Source organism: Erpetoichthys calabaricus, chromosome 2 (genome assembly GCF_900747795.2).
Source record: "Erpetoichthys calabaricus chromosome 2, fErpCal1.3, whole genome shotgun sequence".
In the NCBI taxonomy this organism is placed as follows: domain Eukaryota; kingdom Metazoa; phylum Chordata; class Cladistia; order Polypteriformes; family Polypteridae; genus Erpetoichthys; species Erpetoichthys calabaricus.
In genome coordinates this window covers 82,394,103-82,418,391 of record NC_041395.2, presented here as the reverse complement: position 1 = coordinate 82,418,391, position 24,289 = coordinate 82,394,103, and positions in this window count along the sequence as shown.

Below are 24,289 nucleotides of genomic sequence, written 5' to 3'. Positions count from 1 at the left end.
AAGTGAGCTATTTGTAACAGAGATGGCAATTAATTGTGAAATATTTTTACCACCAGCCTTTTTAAGCAAGTAACAATGTCTACTGGCATCTTCAAAACCTGGGCCCAGTTGTAGTGCTCTAGGAAGAATATACCAGATGTACACTATGAGGGCTTACAGAGGTAGACACAGCTGCAACATAGAATTTGCTTTGAAATCAGTTTACATCTTTTTATCTAACAGACTGAATTACTGCAGGAATGCTACATCTGCTTATTTTAAGAGTTTATTATGGACATGTGATCTTTTAACATTTAAAGTGATATCTCAAACACTCCAGAAAGTTAGTATTAAATTAACCATTGGCATAACAGGATAGAGAACTCTGAGAAGTGAAAGACTGAAAAAGATAACATTAAAAAAAAACTGCAACAAGGCTCAAATATGTCAATGCCCCCAATAGCAGCACAAGCATCATTAATCGCTCACAGAGCTCTTACCCACTCTAAACCCCTAGACCAATCAACCAAACAATAAGTCACAATCCACAACTGCCAGTACAACCCAAGTTTCCCAGTGAAACATTTCACGAGACTCCTCTTCAAAGTGGTAGCTCCCATTGAGAGGATTCAGGAATAATAATGCTACCCAAATTGGACAAGCCAGGGCCAGGACCATCTCAAGGACAGGTAATGCTTTTTATTGTCATGGAAAAATATAACCTTATTTTAACTGCTTTTTGTATGTACAAAGTAGCAAATCAGTAGAGACCTCTCATTTTTCCCAAAATGTTGACCGTAAATTTATGTGAACTATATGAAGAAATCACAAGTGGTTGGTTCAGAAAATTACCCATCATTTAAATGCTGCATAAGTAAATGGAATAATATGGCATTAACCAAGGATGGGTGCAACATAGAGGAGCATAAAAACTTTGGAGTCCAGATCAATTACCAGAAATGACATACCAGGACTTGGAAATACATGCAGGAAAAAGCAAATTAGAAAAAAATATGAAATCAAAATAACATCCAAAGTTGAACTACCAGTATAAGTCTGATGAACAAAGAGCTACAGGAATTTGTCATGGGACCTCAATAATTACCATTGGATTGACTCCGATTTTTGTTAATATTTTGTCCTAGATAGATTAAAGGAAGAGGAATTGCAAATAACAAATTAAAGAGTTTGCAATATAGGAGAAAGAGGATGGAAACAGCTAATATAAAGAGAATGTACAAGTGGCTTGTACATTGCTATTAGCCTTGTCTTAGGTCATCATAAATGAAGTTTCCTTTGAGATGGTTGGAAAGAAGGTGAGTACCCAAACAAAAAAACGGCATACTGTACTTTTGTTGTAGTATATATAGTACTCAACTTACATACTGCACTTTAAATATATAGCCTTTATTAAATTTCTAGGCATAAATATAATTGCTAATTGAATACCTTTTACCTGCTGAAATAAGATATACATCATCATCCTAATCATTTAAATAGCATTATCACATTACATTATACATTAATACATCATTAAAGTTATGGCTAAACACCCACTATTATGACTTGGCATACTCCAGTTGTACCTGCTGGTGAGGTTGTTAATATTGTTTTTAATAACTGAGGCATCTACAGTGATCCTGTGTTTCTAAGGCATTTACATTTTCTTTATCTTCTTGGGATCTTGTTGGGCGTTGGCCATCACTCCATCCTAGAATGAAATTTTCTGTGGTAGTGAGACCATAGAATAAATGAGAGACATTTGAACCACTAGAAGTAGCAAAATTAATATTTACAGATACCTGAAAACAAATTTTAAGAAATTTTGAAATAATTTCTCATTCATATTGAGATATCTAAAATATCTAAAGTACTCTCCTCATATTTTAAGATGCAGTCTCTCCAATAAATGAAACCACTTTGAAAGTAGCCATTTTTACATCTTAAAATACAGTGGTGGCTGGTGAAAAAACATTTGGGTGGGGCTCAGTTTTTAAGGGGAGAAACTGAAGCAGCACTTATCTATTATATTGCCTTTCACATCTATCTATCTATCTATCTATCTATCTATCTATCTATCTATCTATCTATCTATCTATCTATCTGTTATGTAATGCCTTTCACCTCTATTTATTATATTGTGCCTTTCATATCTATCTATCTATCTATCTATCCATCTGCTCATTCCACATGCTCCCATGGTCATCATAACAGTGTCAATACACATCTTGGTCTTCCAGTACCAGACCCATAGGACTAATCCAGTCTAAAATGTACTATACCCTTTCAACCATTCAGCCCAATCTAATGACAACTTTCCCAAGTCTACTGTGCTCCAGAACATTAGTCCATGACATCCACAGTCCCCTTATTCTTCCCATAACTTGCCCCAGAGATGTGGAAAGGAACAGGTGTTCCTTCCACCCAAATGGTATACTACATCAGTCTCTAAATAGCCCAGTCCTCTGCCAGCTGGCCCAGTTCCCCATTCTGCCAAAACCCACATCATAATGGCCCATCTCTGTAATCTTCCACTAACGTTGACTGCGTCCAATCCAAATCTTATTCTGCCTCTGCTAATAGAGTGCCCAGCCCTTGGCCATTTCCACTGAATTCCATAAATCCACATTATACAGTCACTAGTCCTCTGATTTTTCTAAAGTTTTGTATTCCAGTTTATCATTTACCAAACCCACAGAAGTCATTCTGACCCTAATTTTATTCCTCACTTGATGACAGTCTGCCCAGTCCTATGTAAGTTTGCCTTGCTTATCTCACCTGGGCACAAATTCATATTGTAAGATCCACAGACCCCCATAATTCATCCCCCTACCTGTCTTGTACTACACCCGCAAGGACAAACCTTCTCCTTCCTTTATGATCAGGATACCTATATTTCCTTGAACATAAATTTTGCCCTCCTTTCCTTTAAGCGTGAAAATTTCTCAATTTCTTTCTGATTGAGTCACTTCACTAAACCTGTCAAAAAATTAGCCTCATATTATCATCTAGATCAGTGTTTCCCAGCCTTTTTTTTAGTTGCACACTTTTTGTAACCAAAATCATCCCAAGGCACACCACTATCTTACTAATTACAAACACATATACACAGTATCTCACACACATGCTCAACTGCCCGAAGGGAGAAACCAGTGAAAACCAGTGAAAAAGGAGCTCTGAGATCAGCATTCGCAGATACGGCATTTAGTGTGCACTGTGGTGGCATTTCCAAGCTGCTTCACCCCATTGCCTGCCCTTCTCTGCCTCAGAGACAATTTGTATGCCCCCTATCCACCAGTCCTGTGAGGCTCACTGGTTACCACACACCCAGGGCAGATGGACTCTAGCTGCTTTTCTAACAGGTAGACTTATCCTCTTCAGACAGGTCTTGACCATCTGCAGAGCTTGTCCCTCTCAGGTTCAGACCCAAGTGTGCTACACTATTATTTCCATGACCCATCACTGTGCCACGGCACACTTGCATTTTTCAGAAAGATGTTTTCGGTCTTGTACCCCCATTGATGTTCACAATGCTTCAGTACCAGCACTTTGAAACAGCAAACAGAGAAAGCAATAAAAGGCATTGCTTACACAACATCCAGTTAGCCAACTCCATTTGTCATGAGAGTGGGAAAAAGTCTGTGTGTAAGTTTGTCATCGAACACTTGCATGTTTCTGAATTCTTAACTCAGGTTGGCCTGGTCTAAGTTCCTTTATCTGATTTTTTTCTTCAAGTGAACAATTTATAAGGGGCTGTTTCATAGAAGTAACCTAATTTTCTTTGGTTTCTGAAGTTCCATAAAGTTGTGCTTGCTTATCTGTAGTTACGGTAATGACAGGTGTGAACTTTGAAGCACTGACGCGAATATGAAATAGTGAATTGATAATTGTCCAGTCACATGAGATAAAAAACCTAAAGCAATACTAATTCACTGCCAATAAATGTGGAAGTGTCCTGGGCACAGAGAGGTACATCCCTGGAAAAATCTTAAAGCAACAAATTATAGGGCAGCCTCAGGTCACCTGCTTGCCAAAACAACAACAACAACAACATTTATTTATATAGCACACTTTCATACAAATAATGTAGCTCAAAATGCTTTACATGATGAAGAAGAGAGAAAAAAAAAGACAAAATAAGAAAGGCAACACTAATTAACATAGAATAAGAGTAACGTCCGATGGCCAGGGAGGAAAGAAAAACCAAAAAAAAAAAAAACTCCAGACGGCTGGAAAGAAAAAATAAATTCTGCAGGAGTTCCAGACCATGAGACTCTGGGCAAAAGATCAAGAGCTTACATACACTCTCATTGGGCTGGCACCCTTCACTCAGGAAATATAGATATTGATACAGAAATTAAACAAATACAAGTTGGAACCAATTTTTAATGGTTCTTGACATGCCCTGACACCAGACATGTTGTACAAATAGCCAAATTTATTCCATGATTATTTTGCATTACCTAATTTACTTAAGCAGCATTTTTAAAATATTTGGTAGGGCCGTTGCCCACCATTAATAACTGCCACTGTTAGAATATCTTGGAATATCAGATGTCTTAAAGTGCACAGATACTCAATGCATTTCAAATCTCTTGAAATGAATAGGAAGTAATTTACTTAAAATGTATTTTGCAATGTATTTTTTGATATTGCAGATGTTTTAAAATGGTTTAGAATGTATTTAAAGACATCTTGAAACAAATTTAAAATATCTTAACCGCTGTTAATTGAGTTTGCATCATAGGAACAATATTTTCCCAGTGCAGCATTCCTATGACAAGGCACATTGGAGCATTATAGAATGTCCATAGATTGGCTGGCTGCCCTTCTTCTTCTTCTTCCTCTTTTTCATCTTTTCCCGCTTCTGTGTGTGGACGATGTGCTTGATCAACCTTCTCCAAACAGCTCAGTCCTGCAGCTCCTCACCAGTCAGGCCTTCTTTTACTTTATTCATCAACCTCTGCTTTGGCCTTCTTTGCATTCCCTTCCACTCCCATTCCCTTCAGTATTTTGCCCACATATTAATTGTTTCTCCTCATCAAATGTCGATACCACTTGAACCTACTTTCCTGTACTTTCTTAGATATCTCTCCCACTTTTATTCTTCGACTGACTGTCTCATTTCTTACTTCTTTATTTTAACTCTGTTTACTGTTGTGTCTGTTATTCATAAACTTTACTCTCGGCCCTTGTTCTTTCACATTGATGTATTTATTGATGCTAAAAAAGAATGGAAAAAGTAGTGAATTATAACATAGGACAATGAAAAAAGAAAGCAACACAGTAAACATGCTTTTTGAGTTTTGTGCAGGGTAATACTGTATTGAAGGCTGAATAGTATTTAAAGCTACAGTACATCTGTAAGTGTCTAGATATAAAAAATATATTTTTTGCACCACTCAGTTCCTCCTTCATGATGGCAATATGGTTTGAACAGTTCAAAATAAAATAGTATTTAAAATTGTCCAACACAGGTGACAGAGAAATGTGCTACCACTGGAACGTTACAGTGAACAGAGTGTTACAGGTCTGCTTCCATGTCTGGCTTAATTAGTATATTTGTATACCTTATTTTTCTACAACGTCTTCACTTTCAATTCTTTCATTGTGATGGCAACATGTTGAACAGGCCAGGCTACCCTATCCTCAGTAAGTTCTTTCGGTTCCTCCCAGCAAATTCCCAGTTCATCCTAGACCAGTCAAGAAATATAATCACTCAAGCATGCCATGGGTCTCCCTGTGGCCCATGTGTTATATATCTCCTAAGGAAAGCTCCAGTTTTTATTACATTTCCAGAGCAACTCCAATGTCTACTCTCAAGCAGCTGTACTTCTTCTGTACCACCACTTATTATTAGGTTGCATATCACAGAGAGTAAGTCTAGCCACCCAGTGCAGGTACCTAGTATGACTGCTTGTACTCACAATCTCTTTGTTTTTGTCTCTTCACAAACCTTGTAACCATAGTGGAGGGTACTAGGGTGCTGTACCGTGTTAGCCATTATGAATGTAGAGAAAAGCCAAGCGTGTCATTTTGCTTGGCTTTTCTCTACATAGTGGAGGGTGTAAATGTAAGGTAATCTGGAAATAAAACATTTGCTCAGTCACCTGTTGCATGGCCGCACTCGGGTCCTAATCTGGATCCTGAGTTGGTTTGTCGTGTGGTGGGTGCGACAATGCACTGTATCAGTGTGTGCTCCTAACCTCTTCCTCCTCCTCCAGTACTTAGCTCCATCTTCTCTACCACTGTCTAGTATGTTGTCCAGAAATTTTCTACCGCTGCATTAATTAGATGTTCAATATCACTATAACCTCTAACTCCACTTGAAAACAGGATTCTAACATTCATGAACAAGTTCAAACTTTCCTCAAGAGTAATCCACTTTTTTCTGGGAAAGAACCATGTTCATGAAGAAGAGACAATAACACCAACAAACTCAACACCAAATAAACAAACTTAACATATTCCTATGCAAATCTACAGACTGAATGGCATGATGATGTGGCACTAGAACCCAATTTTTTCAGTTGTTATAAATTTTTTTTCAAGTTCACAAAGCACATGTAAATAGTATTGGAAATGTCCCAAAGTCCCAATGACACTTCAAATATCTGTGCAAAGAGACAGCTCACTATTCCACAAGCAAAGTGAAATCTGCATTTCTACTCCTGGATCAACACGAAAGCTACAACTGAATTTAGGCTACTGACTAGCATTACAGTTTCTACTCCACTAATGTCATCTATTAACTCCATTCGATAATTCTGAAAGCTGATTAAGTGATGGCTAACCATGCTGTTGGTCAGGCTAAATAAGGAAAATACTGAAATCTTAATGGTTGGCAAAAATGGAAATAGTGAAGGTCATAGAAATTAACTTGATCTTTTAATATTAAAATTCGAGGCAAACATAAAAATGTAGGTGTATTAATGGACCATAAATGTTACATCACACATTAACTATATTACTAGAACATTTTTCCATTTGAAGAATATTACAAAAGTTTCAACTCTTATAACATTGCAAGGTGCTGAAAGATTAATTCATGCTTTTGGTTTTTGTCAATTAGATTATTGTAATACTGTCTTAACTGAACTACCTAACAAAGAAATCAACCAGCTGCAGTTAGTCCAGAATTCAGCAGCTAGGATCTTAACCAGAAGAAGAAAATTTGAGCACCTCTCACCAGTACTAGCATTGTTACTATGTTTACCCATGTCCTTTAGAGTTGACTTTAAAATACTACCAGTGATATAGAAAGCTTTAAAAATCTTCCTTGTCTCTATACTTTGGAATGCCTTTCCCTCTAAATTCCAAGTTATAACCTTAGCTTTTGTAATAATGGTTTGCTTGTTATTCCAAGAGCTAAGCATAAAAGAAGTGGTCAGATGTCATTCTGCTGTTATGCACCAAAAATCTGGAATACTTTACTAACAGAGATACTCCAGGCTAACCCTGTCGATTCTTTTTAAAAAAACTCCTGAAAATCCACATTTTGAATTTGTTTTTGTTTTTCATTGTCTCTTTTCAATTATATTCCTAATAGACTAGAAATGCATTGCATTATCATATTCTTCATGGATTTGCAATCATTATTAATCTCTACTTGTCTCCCCTTTCCTTTCTGGTTTCCTTGTGGTGTTTTGTTTGTGCCACCACCACCACTTGATCCAGTCGTCTGTGATGCTCAATTGAAGACAGACGCTCCAGCATCTACATGAAACCCATTTCACTAATTCTTCTAAGACAAAGCCAAATAAAAAAAAAATTAAGGAATGATTTAAGAACATTTATGTTAGGTAGAATACCCAGTGGGGTATTCTAGGGTGGCCTTGGAACCCCTGCAGATTTTATTTATTTATTTATTTATTTTTTAATTTTTTTCTCAAGCTTATCAGAAAGTTTTATTTTCTGTCGCTAGCTATCTGACCTTATTATTAGCTTGAGAGATTAGGTTGAGATTAAAAAAACAATAGTATATAAAAGGTCTCTAAATTTCTACAAATTAAATATCTTTATTGTCATTCTGTATTAATTTGTTTTTATTAATTAATACTCTTTCCTAATTGTAATTTGTTTTCTTTTCTTTTCCAACTATTTCTATTAAATTTTGTAAAGCATGCCCTGTGTTTAAAAATGTGATATAGAAGTAAATTTTGTTATACATTAGTATGCAAAAGTTTGGAATCACCATTTACATGTCATTCTCAAGAGATAGGCTGCAGAATTACATGGTGGCAGAATGTCCTTAAAGAAGACCTGAGGTCTGATCAGCCATGGAATAAAACAAAAGAAGAAAATATTGCCACCATGGAGCAAGTCGTAGTGTAGAATCAAAAAGTGGCAGTGACATGAACGTCAGTAGTCTTTGTGCCCTAGGTACTAAGTTACCCAAACTATTCTATAACATTTGAGTAATTATTTACCGCTCTTATTCTGATCTTTCTAATAATAAAATAGGTCATTACAATAGCAACTGACGAGAATAATTCACAATTAATTGCAGAGTTACAGTATTTAAGGTTTCCTCTAGAGTGCCTCTTTCCCTTACACAGTTTGACTCAAAAACTAATCAGCACATCATCACTTCATAACAGGCTTAAGTTTCGAGTTTGGTTATTTTCCATCTGGCTGTTTTAGCTGTAGATCGTCCTCAAGAAACTGTGACACACTGACGTACACACACACACAGACACACACCCATCATCAAGATATTGATGCTTTCGGTATCATGGGACCCTGAAACATCGAGATCCGTCGAATAGCAGAGCTAGAAATTTTTGATGAATCTAAAGCTTTCGGCCCTCCCCTATAGTTGATAGGTTATGGTGGGGGAGGAAGCAAAGCAAAAATTCATCACATAATTTCTAAATGCATGAGCTACTCATCTAAAAACTTATTTTCTTTTCTCTTTCCTTCTCTCTACCTCCCTTTCATTTGCCTTTTTGCCACAACCTTTGACCTTCCCTATAATTTGCTACTATTACCTTGTTTATCAGATTTTAAAGCAATTCAAGGCGATATTTTTTATCTGTAACTTACCCTATGTTGTTGTAGTTAGGACTGAGAAAAACTGTTAGTTTAATGTTATTATGGTAACTTATTAGCAGCCAGCATATGCTTGTCAGGGGACCTGCTCAGTAATAGCTCATTCATTGGTCATCATCCACTTCATGTGATATTAATATTTGCAGAGTGTTGTCTAACAGATGACCAATAAATAAAGGGTCGGGTTTGTCAATTCACACTTTCCATTTAATTTAATGCATGTTCATGGTGGCTTATTTAATACTATTATAGTGAAAATAAATATCTCTGAAGTGTACAACTGGAAATATGGCAGGTAAATTAAGCACCTGGAGTAATCTGAGATTTTTTTTCATGGATGTTTTAATACAGTCATATGAAAAAGTTTGGGAACCCCTCTCAGCCTGCATAATAATTTACTCTACATTCAACAAAAAAGATAACAGTGGTATGTCTTTCATTTCCTGAGTACTGGGGTGTTTTCTGAACAAAGATTTTCAGTGAAGCAGTATGTAGTTGTTTGAAATTAAATCAAATGTGAAAAACTGGCTGTGCAAAAATGTGGGCCCCCTTGTAATTTTGCTGATTTGAATGCATATAACTGCTCAATACCGATTACTTGCAACACCAAATTGGTTGGATTAGCTCCTTAAGCCTTGAACTTCATAGACAGGTGTGTCCAATCAAGAGAAAAGATATTTAAGGTGGTCAATTGCAAGTTGTGCTTCCCTTTGACTCTCCTCTGAAGAGTGACAGCATGGGATCCTCAAAGCAACTCTCAAAAGATCTGAAAACAAAGATTGTTCAGTATCAAGGTTTAGGGGAAGGCTACAAAAAGCTATCTCAAAGGTTTAAACTGTCAGTTTCAACTGTAAGGAATGTAATCAGGAAATGGAAGGCCACAGGCACAGTTACTGTTAAACCCAGGTTTGGCAGGCAAAGAAAAATACTGGAGCGGCATATGCACAGGATTGTGAGAATGGTTACAGACAACCCACATATCACCTCCAAAGACCTGCAAGAACATCTTGCTGCAGATGGTGTATCTGTATATCGTCCTACAATTCAGCGCAATTTGCACAAAGAACATCTGTATAGCAGGGTGATGAGAAAGAAGCCCTTTCTGCACTCACGCCACAAACCGAGTCACTTGTTGTACGCAAATGCTCATTTAGACAAGCCAGATTCATTTTGGAACAAAGTGCTTTGGACTGATGAGACAAAAATTGAGTTATTTGGTCATAACAAAAAGTGCCTTGCATGGCAGAAGTTATGATGCATATTGCATATTTTCTGTTAATCCAATAAACATAATGTCACTGCTGAAATACTACTGTTTCCATAAGGCATGTCATATATTAAAAGGAAGTTGCTACTTTGAAAGCTTAGCCAATTATAAACAATGATAAACAAAAATCCAAAGAATTAAGAGGGTTTCCCAAACTGTTTCCTATTACTGTATTGTTTCATGTTGTTCAACATTGGTCCCACTGACACTTATTGTATCAGTACTTTTGTTACTTCTGTCCTCCATAAAAATATATTTCTTGGCCATCACCACAAATAACAGAGTAAGTAGCATACTGAAAAATGATCATTTTTGAGTAGTGCAAATATGTGTTCTGCTAGCATACTTTTAAACAAGCATTCTTCAAAGCTTGATATTGAAAGCCCTAAGCAAACCTAATGAGCCTATAACGCTACTGACTATCGGCCCAATGGCAGGATGCCCTGGATTCCAATCATTTTTTTTTCTTTAAAGTGAAAGAGCTAGATTCAAATAAAATATTACACAGAATGCAATCCAGATTTTACCTTTTTTTTCTGAATAAACAATTGTTTAAGGAAGTAAAATATATTATAGTCCTTTCACTTACATATTCACACACACACACACACTAACACATATACAGTACAGTGGATTGAGAATGTATTCAGACCCTTTAACTTTCTGGACACTTTGTGTATTTCTAGATTTAAAATTAAGTTGATTAATTTGCCAGTTTTTCCCCTCAATCTACACTCAGTAACCCATAATGAGATTGTTTTCAGAAATGTTTACAAATTAATTAAGCAAAAACTGATATATATATATATGTATGTGTATATATATATGTGTGTATGTATGTATGTGTGTACAATGTATATACAGTATGTATCCTTCTACTGTGCTTTATTCTGAAATTGGGCATTATCTCAAAGCTTTGCCCAGGCAGCTTTCATGTACTTTCAACAGTTTCCCCAGTTTTAAATAAGGGATTGAATAATCTCTGCTGGGTTTTTGCTTTTCTTGGCCCTGTTAACCTTACATTGTCTTTAAATCCCTGGTCTGCTTTGGAGAATTTCCCACGACTGTTGAGCATTTGGGAATGGTGGGGGCCTGGGAGGGAGAGTGGGCTGGGTTTTATTTTGAGTCTACTTTCCCCCCTAGATGCTCCTTCTGTCCCCTCCAATTTGGGATAATTGCCGAGAGAAATGGCTCACGCCACGGAGCAATTTGTTGGCCCGTAAAATGGCCTTTATCCTCTGTTTTTCCTGCTAGGCTAAGTCAAGCGAGGGGGTAGGGAGATTAAAATAGACAAGGGCTCTACAGATCCTTAGCCAGTGGAGGAGCGGGGGCAGTCTTCAACCCTGATGGAGTAATCACTAATCCGATTAAAATCTGTAGGGGGACTCTTTCACACGGAGCCACATTGTTGTGACTTGGGCTTTGAACATGATCTGGGTAAAAGTCTTTCTTTCCTTGTTGTTTTCTTCTTTCTGAAGAAGCCTCTTCCTTACTTTCTTGAAGGAAAGGAACTTCATTATTGATACATGCGTCATTTTCAGATTAACGATGGGTTTGAACACCAAGTTCATTTTCTTTTTCAGCTAGACAGGAATGTTAATCTATGATGAGCAATGGTTTTAAAGGAAGTATTTGTTACTAAGGCTGAAGGATTGGGAGGAATTGTGGCCAAAGAGTTTATTGGATATGCTTATTAGTGAGAGTGAGGTGCAAGGAGATGTTTGCGAGGGAGTGGATTTTAATGGAATTACTCTTTATAGAGCCTGAGGCACACAGAGCTGATGTGCTCAAAGGGTTTTGAAAGAATCACCTCAAGGCAAGTCTAAACAACGTGGAACCAGATTACACAGTTACCCGTCATCATCACATCTGTACTACTAATAGACAGCAACAAAGATGAATAATAATGGTATTACTAAGACAGAACAAGCATTGTTCCATGAAAGCATAAAAAGCATTGTAAAAAAATTACTTTATCTTTACTTTTTGTTACAGACTAGGAGTAATAATGGACAGTAGATTTAAGTGTACCTACATAGATCTTTTGATCTAGTGGACAAAGTAAATAAGTCATCAAATAACAATTATGATTGATTTATGGCACCCTGTGAATATGTGGATCAATGGAATTAATAGAAATCTTGCATAATATCATAAATATTGTGGAAAGCCCTGAGGGTCATATTGCTTAAGAATAATTCAACATCTGACATTACTGGAGCCAATTACAAAAATTCCCAGGTCAAAATATTATTTTTTTTTAAACATTTTTCGGCGTTTGGAGTATTTTATGTAACCATACAGAATACTAAGTCTCCTGCCATCATCAAATATTGCACAGTTGTAAACTTTTTAGAATTTACAGGACCATGACAGACATATTCTTCACATTTGTTATTTATCCAAGTAATACACATAGCTTTCTCGTATGATTTTTAATTTCCTGCTAAATCTTCATCCATTTTTAAAATGTTTCATGCCTTATAATTTATACCTAGCATAGATTGTCCTAAACAATACCCAAATAAGCTATTTCAGCTCTGAAATTATATGGTCATGTTTTGTTTTTTTTCAGTTACCATTTCAGTTTAGGACACCTCATTATGCTATTATCATTATTATTATTCCTACTATTATTAGTTAAAGAAGCCCACCTGTTCAGTGGATGGGAACGCAGAGGCTGATCCATTCACGTCTCTGCTAGAGTGAAAGGCCCCAGTGGAAACTGATAATCACTTTGATCTCTTAATAATGAGCTTTCATTCTCCCCACCCCCCACACAAACATACACATACACAAGACACTAACACACTCTCCCAATAGCAGTAATAAACTCGGATCACAGTACCCCCTGCTTGTCCTCTGTTGTGTACATTAGGAAAGTGAGACCCTGTAATTATTCCATGGGCCCAGCTGGATATTAACCCTTTCCATACCAATTACATCACCAAAAACCACATTTAAATTGTCCACGAAAATGATCTCAAGCATCAAAGTCAGTTTAAAAGTAATAAGCAATTTGCATGTAGTAGGAAGATTTACTCATGGAATATATTTATAGATATATTTATAGTTAGACAATTTAATTCTTATTGTGTTTGGTAATAAAATCAGGCAAAGGCCTGTTTAGCCACCTTCAACATTCATTACAAAAATTATAAGCAGTCATTTTTTGACATCCTATTAATTTTAATCACTTAACATAATAAAATTACAAAGACATTTACTTCAGTTTGCAGAAAAGGACCTTGAAAAATCTTTGGGACAAATGAATAAATGCCATTTTAGTCTTTGGTGGAAACACCATTTTTAGTTATAGACCTGTAGCACACGTATCAGTGTGGCAAACTTTTATATTTGTAGAAGAATACACTCTCTCTTTCCTACCTTAAAGAAATCTTGAGACTTTGTCAGTTGGCAAGGCAGAATACATCACCTGCTATCTTTAACTTAGTGCATCACTTATCAAGTGAATATGTGTCCAGTCTATAACTGCTTCATGTAAAGATGTTTATCTTTTTCCTTGTGTTGAGAAATTAACAAAAAATTAAAATTTCTAAATAACTATTTTTGGCCGAGTAAGTAGTCCTCTACCCAAATGCCATTCAATCCACACAAGAAATTCCCTCCTATTGAATGCTTTATTGGCGTGATTATTTTTAGTTGGCAACTAAATTATTAACATAGTGGCAGATTTGTTAGAAGTGCTTCCTGGGTGGGATATTTGGCCCTGGCATTTTCTGTGTAGAGTTTGCTTGTTCTCCCACTACCATGATAGCTTGGTACCTGGCACTCTTAGTAATCCCTACATGTCAAAGACAGTCAGTCTAGATATGCTTGCAATTTTAAACTGGTTTTATTTGTGTGACAGTGTACACAACTGTAGGCTGTGATGCCTTACAATTCTTTCTTAAACTTATTTCCTAATGTGCATCAGTTGCTGCCAGGTTACCCACTGGCTTCTTGCTGACCTGTAAAGGTATAAGTGAGTTCAGACGATAGAGGAAAGGATGGATGGATAGACTACTAATACATTCAGTTATAATAATAAAGGGAATAAATTATCATCAAAGCCCACCACTGTAGGACCGATGCTGTAAAAGTAGAGTGTGTACACTCTGTTAGGCACACATATGCTGAAGAGCTGCTTCTGTTTAGAATTGTTAACACTGATTTAATAAACTTACCAGAAGCATCTCTTAAATGTTTCTAACTGCAAGGTAGTGCTACACCTCTGCTTTTAGTCTGTTCTCCCTGGCCATCGGACCTTACTTTTTCCTTTGTTAATTACAAGTGCCTATTTTTATTTATATATTTTTTTTTCTTTCTTCATCTTGTAAAACACTTTGAGCTACATCATTTGTATGAAAATGTGCTATATAAATAAATGTTGTTGTTGTTGGTAGTGCAGCTAGATTGAAAAATTAACATTTTTCTTATAGATAAAAATAACTTAATCAGAAATGTAATTGGATCTGGGAACTGTGCTAAGTTCACTTTTGAAAGAACATGATTAGCATGTTCTTAGCTTTTCTAATGTGGCTTTTGCTATTCTAAAAGTAGACAGTGAATACAATATCATTTATTAAATACAAAATTAATTGGTATATACTGCATACTAAAGTGCCAGAAGTCTCCGTTGTTCCCAAATTTAATAATGACTTCATATTTAGTTCATCTTTTATTCTGAGAACCAGAGGGACAAAGGTGTCTTTAGAGTTCTTTATCTTGGTCTTTGTCGTCTTAGGTATTTGAAAGACATCTGTGTATCCCTCACAGTGTAATGGAGTGGTAGAACCTGTTAACCCAACCCTGAAACAGATTTTTGAAAAGTTACCTGTAATAGATTAAAGTTATTGTTACTAAATTATGGCTTTTGTTTTACATGCATAATGAGAGTTGCCTAAGGCTTCTACCAGGTTTTTATCTTTTGAGCTGATCTTTGTGTAGCAGTCACCTTACATCTTAGATCTAGTTCATAAGTGATGGTTCTACCAGGGGAATATCCAGAACAACATGCTAGAATATATTCGATGAAGGATTTGTATAGTAAACTGCACACCCTAATGCAAAAGTACCTTGAGAATGCTAAGAGAGAACAGACAGGGCTATGGAATTTTGGAATCACACCTTGCAATTTTAAGCCCTGGCACTGCACATTGGTTTAGGAATTCATCTCCCACACAATAGCAAGGAAGTCAACAAGAGGACACGTTTAGTAGATTATGTGGTGTTACAGTCTTGGCGAAGGGTCAAAGAACAAATGTCTCATATGAACTTATTAAAACCTTGTCAACACAGAGACAAACCACAGCAGTGAGTGCATTGCTGAAAGGGCTATTGTGTGATGATCTCAAAATTCTTTCCAGGCGAAAGAGATTGTGGACACTGATTGGTTCATAGTCTTGGAATGACCATATCAGATATTCAAGATGAAGTGAGTAGCCAGTCCTCCTATGAGGCCTCTGATAATGTGAATTAGTTGAAAGATTGTATGTTATTAATTGTATTTGTTTTATAGAATATCTCATTAAATTCATCTGCACCAGTGGTATTCTCTATTAAATCAATATGTATAAATATAAAAGTTGGATTAACTAAGGTACACTTGCCCTGTCTTTTATTTGTGGCATACACCTCATTTTTGGGAGCAACTTCAGCTCAGCATTGAATTGTGTTGATTTTTTACTTTGTAAGAAATATAAACACAAGTCATGAAGGGTTGGGACACTTTTGTGATCCCTCTGTATTTTAGGAAAAAAAAACATTGATTTGACAAGCAAAACGTCTTTGCAGTCAGGAGTCCAAAATCAGAATGGCATAATGTGGTGTGGGAGGGACTTACATGGGATCCAGTCAGAAAGTAGCAAGTCCAGGAGAGGGGGTATGATGGAAGTGACATCAGAGGTGAAACAGGTGTCGATCTTCTGTCCTGCGGAGGAAGGAAAAGAAAAGGCTTTAGGCAACAGTGCCAACCCCTGGTCTGGAGGAGAATTGTAATCATCAGAGCCATTCATCTGTCCCTGAAACACATGCACGTGTCAACCATTATTTGTATGATTTATGAAAGACCAAAGAAAATGTCATGCAATGCAGAGGTTGACCATGGGGAAAAGAAAAAAGTGAACGGCAGCAGGGATTTCAGTGATTATAACTTCACTGTATGTTGAAAGAGAATTAGCGAGTTACGTCTAATAAGTATCGGTGGAGAAGATGGCCTGGAGCTTTGTGAGAGCTTTGTCATTACCCAGATTAGTTGTCTGAGAATTGGTGTACATTCTGTTTTTGTTACATTTATCCTGGGACCTGTTTACTGTCATTGATGGAGGAAGTAATTGATTAGCCAGCAGAAGGTTAAGTTTCAAAACACCTTTATTGAGTAGTGACTGATTTATATAGCCAGTCTTTTCATTCACTGTTAGTGTTTATAGTGACTGTTATGTTATTGTTATGTTATAATATATTTGATATTTTTTGTGTTCACAAGCTTTTGAATTTGACTTCCTAGTATGTTTCATTAATGGGCCTAATCCTGCTGCTATTCCCAAATCCAACCTCTAATTAATCATAAATTGTCTTATGTTATCAAGTCTAGCTTATGCCACCAAGCCATTTTTTTATCATTTGCTTTAAAGGGATGAATGCTTACATAGCTCGACTGACTATATCTTCTGTGGGCAAGCTGGATATATTATTTGCAACTGCATCTCTCTCTCTATAACCGATAGAGCTTGGGTTTGGGATGGTACAGGAGGTCTGTGTTGTAGAAAAATGTATTCTTGTACTATAAGAATAGATAACTTATGCATTAGTATTTGGGTAGTAAGATGTAGTAAAGCATGACATTTTCACCCTTTTGGAATCAGGAAACGAGATGTACCCAAATGTCTGTTATTCTGCTTAGATAATAAAGGGGATGACTAAAAAGTAGAGAATATAATACTTACATTTTTTTAAAGAAAGTCTTTATATGAATAAAAAACCTTTGTTTCGCAGCAACATCAACTAAATTTAAAAAACAAATTAGGCATTTTGTCTAAAAAAGCAAGGTTTTACAGTACATAACCAAGACATTTCGTGACACACAACCTTGGAATCAATTTTCTTTTGTGCCTCAGTCTCTCAGTTACCATTGCATCAACTTTAAATGTCATATTGCAATTGCAGTTATATTTTATTTTGTAGAGAAAAAAATGCTGTGTGTGTGTGTGTATATATATATACTAGCAAAATACCCGCGCTTCGCAGCGGAGAAGTAGTGTGTTAAAGAGGTTATGAAAAAGTAAAGGAAACATTTTAAAAATAACGTAACATGATTGTCAATGTAATTGTGTTGTCATTGTTATGAGTGTTGCTGTCATATATATATACATATACACATATACACACACATATACACACATATACAGATATATTATATATACATATACACATATATTTTTTATATATATATTTTTTATATATATATATAAATATATATACACATACATACATACATACATACATATACACACATAGATGCACTTACAATAACATAGAAATCAATATAAACAACATTAACATCATTATCATATGAGAATATGAAGTAATATATAAGAAGCACATTTCATATAAATATAAATTATTAAACAGTAAAATGTTCTTCTATAATTTGCTACCGTGGCTTTTCGTTGGTCTGTCCAGGATTTTAAATCACCTGTAGCTTGGAAACCGTTTCACCTATTGACTTGAAATCTGGTACACATATAATACGTCACGTCTGCTATCCGCTTTATGGGTGATGATTGTATTACTCTTTTTATGTTTATTTTATTTTAGAATCAACTCCTATCTGCGCACAGCAGGGCGGCCGTGGGCAGATGCGTATGGTGTATTCACTCCATGTTATCGTGCATTGCGCTGTCACTGGTATTTTGATAAAAGAATTTGAACAATATATAAGAAGCGTATAAATTATTAAACAGTAAAACATTAACATTTAAGAAGTAAAGTTACATTGAGTACTACTGCAGTGCCTTCGGGTATACCTCATTTTTTGTTTGCCCATTACATGCTTAAATGTATAAATTTTTTGGTGTACCTACCCGAGAACACGCGACATATAACCGACCGTGGGAGAAGCATGGATTTTAAACACGCGTTGAGTTCATCTGCTGGTCTACCTCGTGGAATAACTGGTAATGTTTGACTAAAATCTACAGCGAGTAAAACGACATTACCTCGTTTTTTTTTTTTACGATCTCTGAGATCTTGCTTTTTTCGGTTCAAGGCTTCATAAGCTCTTTTATGTTCCATGGTGTACTTAATAAGTACTAATTATCCCAAACCATCATCTTTGAATGTTGCAAGACTTTCGCCTTGTATGTAGATCGGGGTAATTACATTCATTGCATTCCTAGTCTGAATCACAATCTGATTGTATGGGTGGTTACCTGGCACTGTAGGGTTGCCACCCGTCCTTTAAAATACGGAATCGTGCCGCGTTTGAGAATGAAATTGCGCGTCCTGTTTTGAATCAATACTGGACGTGATTTATCCCGTATTTTTTTTATCATTTTTTTTTTAAAGCAGCGTCTCATGCAAATCATCCCACACGCATTTTATGAAGATGCCTCCTTTCCTACTTTTGATTGGGTAATACTTGATGTCATCGTTAGTTTGATTGGTGTTTTTAACTGTCCAGTGAGGAGGGCGTGTCTTTTAAGTACAGTCTGCAAAGTGTTGGCACTGAGATGTGGCGTCAGCGCCATAGTTGAAGCCCCTAACGTTGCGGTCAGCAAGTCGGCTAACATCCGCCATGTGCCGTCTTTCAGTTGCGAGAAGCAGATCATAGAATGGTTGAAACTGTTGCCCCTAACGTTGCGCCACGGCGTGTGGTTCGTTTATACCTCGTGTGTTCTCATTAAACTTTTATCTCGCGAATATGTTATTGCAATCCGCAGCGGGAGCGTTTCTATAAACTTAATTAAAACTTACGTTTTACACCGTGCTTTCTTTCCCTTATGAACATGCTTGTATGCTTAACTCGCTCCGTTCTCAATTGTTTAATTCATTTTTTGCTCTTAGCTGTTCGCGGCTCTTCCTCCATTTCCCCCTACTTCGTTCTTTTATCTCGCGAATATGTTATTGCAATCCTTAACGGGAGCGTTTCAATAAACTGATTGAAAATAGTTTTGCATTTACCTTTTTAGTAAAAGGCGAGCTTTTAAGCCTGAGCAATCACCCCGTAAACGCACACGTTTAATTGCACATGTGTTAATATGTATGGTTACACAGTATTAAAAGACAGTGAACAACGTCAGTTACCTTTGTTCCCGCGTTTGATAAAAGGTGAGCTTTTAAGCCTGAGAAATCACCCCGTAAATGCACACGTTTAATTGCACATGTGTTAATATGTATGCTTACACAGTATTAAAAGACAGTCAAAAATTAACGTCATTTACCTTCGTTCCCGCGTGTGACTCGTGCTGTAAATCTCTTCCTTGTTTTTAGTTCACGTGATTAGGTAGGAGGCGTGATGACGCGATACGTGACTCCGCCTCCTCCATTACAGTGTATGGACAAAAAATATATTCCAGTTATGACCATTACGCTTTGAATTTCGAAATGAAACCTGCCTAACTTTTGTAAGTAAGCTGTAAGGAATGAGCCTGCCAAATTTCAGCCTTCCACCTACACGGGAAGTTGGAGAATTAGTGATGAGTGAGTCAGTCAGTCAGTCAGTCAGTGAGGGCTTTGCCTTTTATTATATATATATATATATATATATATATATATATATATATATATATATATATATATATATATATATATAATATTTTATGTCTGTTTGTTTCTTTCTGGTTCTTCTGTGGTGGCGATCTGCGCCACCACCACCTGATCATTCTCCTGAGATGTTTTAATAAAGGCGGAGGTCTCAGCTGTCCACGAGACCAATTTCATCAAATCCTGTCATGTGAAGCATGAAAACTAAGAGGTCTGATTTAGGAACATTTATGTTAGGTTGAATACCCAGTGGCAGCTAGGTAGATTTTTGGCCTCGGAACCCTGCAAGATTTTGTTTTTTTGTTTTCCTCCAGCCTAACTGTTTTTTTCAGTCCTCCCAACCATCTGACCTTACCTTGTTTTGTTATTATTTATTCTTTAATATATATTGCCTAATATATTTTTTCTCTTCTTGTAACTTTCTTTTGCCCTTTTGTAAAGTACTTTGAGCTACATTGTTGCATAAAAACGAGCTATATAAATAAATGTTATAGCTCTTTGTCCTTGGGTGTCTATTTTGCACCTTCTAGCTTTGCAAAGATGTCGGTACAACTCTGATTTACACCTTTGTTATAAGGTGAAGTGCATGCTGGTCCTGAAATGAAGAGTTTAGCCGCTTAGTTTGGAATGCAAGCACTGCTGGGTGTCTGCATCCGTGTTAAATCTGCTTCTTAACAGGTATGTGTGCCACTAAAGTTTGTTCCTGTCTTGCACCCTATGCTAGCTTGGATAGGCTCCAGCAGACCCTCGTGACCCTGTTCAGGACTAAGCAGGTTAGAAAGTGACTGACTGACTGACAAATATGCCACAAAGTTAATGAATATTACCAAGAAGGGAAGTGCCTCCATTTTCTTGATAATAAATGATGCAAATTTTGATTAAAAAATATTTGGAAGTTTGCATTTGTACTTTGGTTTTGAAACTGAGTTTTTTGTTGACGGTGAACAGATGATAAACTGGCAAAGGTTCCCATTATTTTTCTGACTGTCATGGGAGTCAGGAATAAAGGAGTGCCGATTTTAGGATAAGTATACTTTGAGCAAAACTCTTTCTAGTGATTAGTGTTTGGTCCCTATTAATCTGCAAAGATTTGGACCATCTTTGGCTAAAGCCACTAATGTTAAACACTTCACGAAGGAAGACATGTATGTGTTGCTTTGAATTCTTAGGAAAAAAAGCAAACTAATGAAACTTTATCTTAAGTTGTGTTTGCAAAAAAATAAATAAATGACAGGATGTAAACAAACCTTTTTTGATTAGTAGCCTGCTGCCAGGATGGGTACACTTCAAGAGCATGTACAGTATGAATGCTATCTAGATTTAAGCAAACATGAGCATCCTATAATATTATTGTGCCTTTTACTTAATGATTTATGTATGTATTGTTTTCTTTTTGTAAAGAAATACTAAGATTATTTAGGTTTCTTATTTTAAAATAAGTTTTTATTTATAATAACAGTAATGATAATAATAATTATACATTTATGTACAGCACCTTTTCTACTATCTTACCTACCTACCAGTCACTTTCAGTTTAATTTCTGTTCAATTTTATGATGTTTTGACTACTTCTGTTTTTGTTTTTATTATTTCTGACTTGCCTAAATTAAATTTTATTTTTAGTTAATCATTATAATTTAATTATCATTACTTTTTGTTCAATTACGGCCATTCAATGAAGACTAAAAAATGCCTGCTCTGAATTCATAGAACTAAGATTGTAAAAGCACATAGAGTATGCTCCTAATATGGGCTCATTTTTAGCTCCAGTTATCTACAGGTTAATTTTCTTACTTTTTGTAAAATGTTTCTCATTCACATTGTAGCAATGCTCATCTGTTCAAGGAGAAGCTTTTAAATGTCAGGTCCAGTACTTTACAGTACTTTATAATGACACTTAACTAACACAAACTGCTAGACATTCCTGAATCGACTGTGTTTGATCGACTGAGGTCAGAAGACAGTAATTTCCTGCACATGCATAGTTAAAAGTTTAACCAGTTTTGTTGTTGTTAACCAATACTTTACCTGTAAAAATTCTTAAGGCTAATACTGTGGAACATTTTAAAAAAACTGCTTTCATTGCTTTAATCTGGATTTAGCGTAGCTATTTTTCAGTTGTATTCTTAATAGGCTATATGGGCATAGAATTTTTATATTCTTCAGGGATCTGATATTTGTTCTAATCCCTACTATTCTGTTATTGGCTGTTATTTTACCTTAATTCATAGGTTAGCCTTTTTCTAGCATGTCACAGTCCTCAGCCTTTTTACAGACATTTTTATGAAAAGAAGTTGAAGTGTAATTTTGATTTTTATTCTGTTCTTTACCTTATAAACTGTTACACTCATTAGACTACATTAGTCAGTGAACGAAAATGAAGGGACGTTCAGTAATAGTAGACTATAGGCAACTGGTTCATTTAAAAAATAGGAACAAGGAATTTTTGTTAGCAGGCATTTAAATTTTATTTGTTAGTGTTCAACTATACATGTTTAACATCCGTTTAGTTTAATTCTTCAGTCAGCTTTTATTTTAATTGCCTAAGAGTTTTAAAATTATTTTTGTTATAGTTTATGGTTATGATTATATCCTTCCTAATTGTTTAATGTGAGCACTGAAGGGTTCTATGGTGCATAAGACACCATTCATTAAAATTATGAAAGCAATCCAAAGAATATAAAACACTTTTGTCTTATTTTCCATAGGACAAAAACACCACTAACACAGAAAAACCCAAAATGTTCTCTGAACCTAACAGCAGTCCCCCTTCACCTCGTGAGACTTCTACTCAAGTCCCAAACAACCTCCAGGCCGTAGCAAAGAAAATACAGTTTAGACAGTTTTTTTTTTTTCTTAAATATTGTGAATGTTTTAGTGGATTAGTAGGGCTGTTTATGAACTGTGTGTTCTGCTGTTGCACTGTCTTAGAAGGTGAGATGTGCTGATTAATGCTTTTCTTTCTCCAGTGTTTCATTGGTTGGTGGTGCATACTTTATACCTGCAGATTTTTGTTTTACTTAATTTAATTCTATAGTTTTCAATGGCACCTTACAAAGTTGATAAAATTAAACTTTTAAAAGTCCTTATTTATTGACCTGCTCAAAAGTAACAACAATAATATCCATGGCAAACGGAATTTGTTATTGAAAGTAATATTTGATCATTACAGTTATCCCCATGATCCTGAAATAGTTAAGCCAGTTCCTACAAAATTGATGGATTGTTGTGATTAATATACCTCTAACTACCTACACTCATACACAAATAATGTTTATATTGGTTGTGAAAGCAAAACTACAATTAACTGTCATTTACCTTTCACAAAATCAGAGATATGGTTTTCCCTGTGCAGTAGCAGGGAAACAGCTACAGTAATTATTTCCGAATCACTTAAGAACTGGACAAGTACCCAGGCAGAGTGGTTATAACTTTAATTTGACTGGATCAGAAACATAAAATCCATTCTGTCTAGTTTGTGGATCAGGGCTCAAGCTAGGGGAAGGGGAACATGGTTAAAAATATCCATTTTTGTAATGTGAGGCCATATCGGTCATCTCCTTGGCTAGGGGTTGGATGTGGGAATGTTAGACTAACAAATCTGTTGAATTTTTTTTTTTTTAATTTTGTTTAAAGAAAATTACTTTGCATACAATCAAGTCAAACTTGTACAGCAAAATTACTTAATTGTCAAACTAAAAAAAGAAGTTTAAAAAGAAAACAAGAACAATAAGACAAAACCTAACAAAACAAAACTCAATCCACCACCAGAAAATTTGCTGAATTTCATTCATATGTTTCGTCCATTTCCTTCTTGTTCAAAACCAGAAATTCCAGCACAGAATGATGGCTTTGTAAGCCAGAAAATTACAAAGGTTGTATATAACATAGATACTTGCTTCCTGTTTAAACTACCACTCATACATTAATGTGTCTGACACATGCACACCACTAGAACCTCCATCAAATGACATCTCACTCCTTCTATGACTGCCATTACTGGTAATGTTCTAACTTATTTATGGTAATTTTTTTTATATAATTGGTTGGATTCCTTAAACAGACTTTAAAAACAAATAAAACATTGTATATTTCCTGGTGAACTGCTGATTTCCTTAAATTAGTACGTGTTAGGTTTTTCATCTTCTCTAGTTTCCATAGATACCAAGGCCTCATAGCACAGAATAACCTTACTTGAACAAAATCATTCGAGACAGCAGATTATTT